Source organism: Penaeus chinensis, chromosome 30 (genome assembly GCF_019202785.1).
Source record: "Penaeus chinensis breed Huanghai No. 1 chromosome 30, ASM1920278v2, whole genome shotgun sequence".
Classification (NCBI taxonomy): domain Eukaryota; kingdom Metazoa; phylum Arthropoda; class Malacostraca; order Decapoda; family Penaeidae; genus Penaeus; species Penaeus chinensis.
The window spans coordinates 2,804,860-2,809,859 of NC_061848.1; positions in this window are offsets into that span (position 1 = coordinate 2,804,860).

Below are 5,000 nucleotides of genomic sequence, written 5' to 3' on the forward strand. Positions count from 1 at the left end.
ACTTTAGGATGTCACAGGAAACCTTTGGTCATCTAATCACATTAACTGGGCCCCTTATAGCACACCAGGACACCAACATGAGGAAGTGTGTGCCAGTAGAGGAAAGGCTGGCTGTAACATGAAGGTAAGGATAAATAAGGAAAATGTTTATTCGTATTACATGTAATTTATTGACATAATTAATGATTCTTCTTGAAATAGCACTACAGGGAAATGAAGAAAATATGTTCCATTTTCAGAAAAGAAAAATACATCACTATTTCTACACTACACATCGCTGTAGATATGATTGAATTGCTTTCAGATGTAACCAATACTTTGTGAATAAAAGAAAATGTATTTCCTTATATATTGAGCATAATAAAAAATAAAAAAAACACTCAACTTCAACAAAATCAATGAAAGATTCAACAATAGAAATCTGACTGGCTCCAAGTCGCAAAGGATTTCTATGCTAACACACAATTTGCCATAGACCTCTGGATGTTAAACCCGAGTTTTGTGATGTCATAGTTAAGGCATGCTGCATTTTACACAACTACGTAAAAAAACATGAGGGTGTCAACTTTGAAGAAACATTGTATGAATGTCCAATGAATGACATTGATCGTGTTGGCACCAGATGTAACATGAGAGGAAAAACAGTACGAGATCACTTTGCATCATACTTTACTAGTCCCCAAGGAGCAGTTCCATGGCAGTATAACAAAACATAAAAGGTCACCACTATAAAAGTGAACCACTTGATAGATATTTTCCTTTCAAATACAATATGTTTCTTACCTTTTTCTTTTTTATCCTCAGGGGAGAGAATATTCCAATCGCTCACCACAGCCTCACACACCTCACGCCACAACTTCTCTTTTATATTCTTATCGCTGTATTCCTTCAGCTGGAAATCATAAAGAGGTGGTCTCTTCTCTACCTCTGTTATGAGTGTTTCGCAGTCAAATACATCTTTTATTACAGACATGATAGCTACCACTTCCTCTCACCACTGAAATCTGAAGGGGCAAGGCAGCAGCAGGCTGGGTGGTGGCGACAACGGAAAGTTGCTCGTGTGCGGGCTCACATTTAAAATAACGTTATCTATCGCCGGCCACAGTTGCCAACAATAGTTGTGTTGTCCGAGAAATTGACCCGAGCGCAAATTTTTGTTGTCGCCTCAGGAAAAGTTGTCCATGTGCGGGCTATCATAGCGATGTGTTTGTTCTATATTTGACAATTTTTTGGTTGTGACAACTCACAATAAAAAGTTGCTCGTGTGCGGGCAGCCTTACGGTTGCAAATGGCGCATTATTAGGATAGGTATAGTAATCTGTATGTAATAGTTAATATTCATCGTTACTGACGACTTGCTATTTAATATCTAATTATTATTATTGTTATTGTTATTATTATTATTATTATTATTATTATTATTATTATTATTATTATTATCATTATTATTATTATTATTATTATTATTATTATTATAACTTTAGCTCTATCATTATCGTGCCGGGAAACAAAACTATGTTGATATTTTGTATTTCCCCTTTGTTTACCTTAACATGAATGTTTCATTTTATTTTTCCTATTGGCAGTAACAGCAATCAAAAGTTCCTCAAATTTTCAAATGGTTGCTATGATAACACTGTCTTTTATAATCAAATTAATTACGATTATGAACATCGCCATGCTTCCTGCGACTGTTTCAAATAACTGAAAGATATTAAGAAGATAGAGAGAGAAAAGATTATTTATAAAGTCAGAAATCACTAGAGAATGTTATGAAAGAAGGGTGAGAATGATGGATAAGAAGAGAGAGAGAGAGAGAGAGAGAGAGAGAGAGAGAGAGAGAGAGAGAGAGAGAGAGAGAGAGAGAGAGAGAGAGAGAGAGAGAGAGAGAGAGAGAGAGAGAGAGAGAGAGAGAGAGAGAGAGAGAGAGAGAGAGAGAGAGAGAGAGAGAGAGAGAGAGAGAGAGAGAGAGAGGTGAAGAACAGAGGGAGGGAGAGGGAGAGGGGGAGGGGAGGAGGGAACACATACGGGTGTAAATGAAGTGGACAAGCAACGAAGGTAATTGTATTGGAGTAGAAGGAAGAGGTAGAAAAGTAGAATAGAATAGAATAAATAAAAGTAGAATGTTTAGTAGAATACTTGCTTTTACAATATCTTTCCTCGTTCGTTTTTCTTTTCCTTTCTCTTACCTTTCTTAAATCTTTTCAGATATCCTTTGTGGCAAGGATAACACTTTAAATAGAGTTAATATAATAAGATTTAAAAATTTATTTATATCTTTAAAATTCTGTCGTATGAATTTATACATAGATTACGGAAGCCTAATTCAAGCAATAATGCACATGAAAGATGTGATTTTAGATGTGAATTTTTATTTCTTAGCTATTAGGATAAAGGGCTTCTTTCCAATGTCAGAAATAAAAGTGATATAACATGACTATCATGATTATAAATAACGTAGAGTTCAGATCACGAAGCCTGAGGAAGGTGCGATCCACCAAGCCTAGTATGTGTCCAGTAATTTAATTGATATTTGGAGACGTAATATGTAATCAATTCCTCCTGCACTCTACGTACTATATGCTTATTAAATTACATGAAGAGAGCAGATCCCAAATGTATAGCATCAATTATTTAGATGATTATCATGTTGATTATAATATTTCTTAACCATTTCTCAGCAAGACTTTATTTACTTCTTTATAACGCGTAATTATGTTCGATAAATGTCATTTAATATCATTGGTGTTCGAAAAACGTTATTATAATCATAAGATCAGAAACAAAAAATACTCCCCCCCCCCCAAAGAAAAAAAAAAATCAAGGAATAACAATAGAATAAAAATAATAACAAAAAAGTAACAGACGATAAGATGAAAATTAAATGACATTTACTTCGAAAAGAGTAACGCTTGTTTGATTTTTTTTTTTTTTTTATCAATGTTAAATATGCGATTTCTTTGAATAATGACCCTTTAGTTATCATTGAAATGTGTAATAGAGAACTACCTAATTTACATACTATATTGAGCTGCGTCGTGTCTGAAACGGAGTTAGAAATATAAAAACCCCGATTTCTAATACGTTTCTTTAGATCTTGGTGACAACATCGGTATCATCTCTGACTCGCACGTTGAAGCATCCATGATCGAGTCCAGAGTTAACCCCCTTTGGCTTCGGGAAAAGTTAACAGGTGTTTGTTGACACCTGTTTGACGGTTCACGAGTGTTCTCCAAGGAGATAACGTCCCCCTCTCGAGGTCAGAGGTCACTCAGGTCGGCAGCAATGCAGAAAGGCAGCAACAGGCCTTACTTGATTATAACACTAGATTCTTCAATTGCTGGTTCTGGTTGGCCGACTCGGTAGCTGTTTTGTTGAAAAGAATACTAATTTGATAAGGTTACAACTTTAACCTGGTCTGTAATAATGTCCAAATAGATATACAAATTAAATTAATTTACGTAAACTTGAAAAGGCATGGTGTGTTGGAATTCACTGATGACTTGCAATCATATTCAGTACTTATCTGTTCATGATAATTTCACGTCTCTCTATTTCTTGTTTGCTGTTCATAAGTCTTTTCGATTGCATTGTGTCTGTTTTGTCTATACATACTTGAAAAGTTAGTATATCATCATAATTAGCGAAAGGTTCATATTTTTTTATTTGCATGCTCGTTTGCATATTCCGTTCCCACTTTCTGTTAATTTTTGCAATCATCATAATTCTTCTCTCAGTAAAATCTGTCAAAGAAACTATTTCTTCTGCTATTGTGAATGTTGCAATTATTAGTAATTGTTTGTCATTATTATTTGTATACCAGAATTTAGCAGTGTTCTTGATACCTAGACATTTTTTTTATATAAAACCATTTTTTTTTTTTTTTATTCGTTATTTGGTCATCATCAGTAATGTCATATATTAATTTTGGCTCCAATATTCATGTTATGTATTAGAGTCATTTAAATTACCATCTCCATAAAACAATTGCCTAATTAATAATTCCAACACGCTATTGTCATTCATTATTTTTTGGCTATATGTACACAATTTAATTATTGAATGTTATTTGTTGCTATTATTATTGTTATCATTATTATCATTATCATTATTATTATCAATATTATTATCATTTTAGAATGTTGACGCCGATGATTTTACAAGTGCCCGGGCCCCAACGGCTCAATTAGTAGGCCGTACTTGACTTTACCATTTTTTAAATATTTGGGATTTCTCTTGATAGCAGAATATTTGCTTTTACATTTTCTTTCCTAATTCGTTGTCTTTCTTCTCGTTTCTCTTATCTTTGGTAAATATTTTTTGTTTCCTACGTCTTTTCAAAAATATCTTTTGTGGCAAGAATAACACCGTCGTTAGAGTTGATAGATTATTTAGATTTTATAATTCGATTCGTATTTAAATTATATATATATACATATATATATATATATATATATATATATATATATATATATATATATATATATATATATATATACATCGGCTGACAACTGATTCAAGCAATGATGTACATGAAAGAAAATCCCGGATAATGAGATTTTTCTTATTCATTGCTGTTAGGACAAAATAACTCTTCCTGGCCATTAAAAAATATGCTAGGTTGATTAAACATTGTGTATGGTTATAAATAAAAGTGATATAACATGACTATCATGTTTATAATCGAATAATAGAATAAGAAAAATTATAAACGAATATCAAAAAAGAGATATAACTGAAATTACACTTAGTAACGCTTGTTTGATTTTTTTTGTTTTTTTTTTTTTGTTTTATCCATCTTAAAAATGTTTTCTTTGAGTAAAAGGATACTTTCGTTTCTTTTCTAATATACAATAAAGATCCACCTGATTTACAAACTATTTTGAGCTGCGTGGTGTCTGAAACGGAGTTGGAAGTATAAAAACCCCAATTTCTGAGAAATTTCTTTAGATCTTGGTGGCAGCATCAGTATCGTCTCTGACTCGCACGTTGAAGAATGC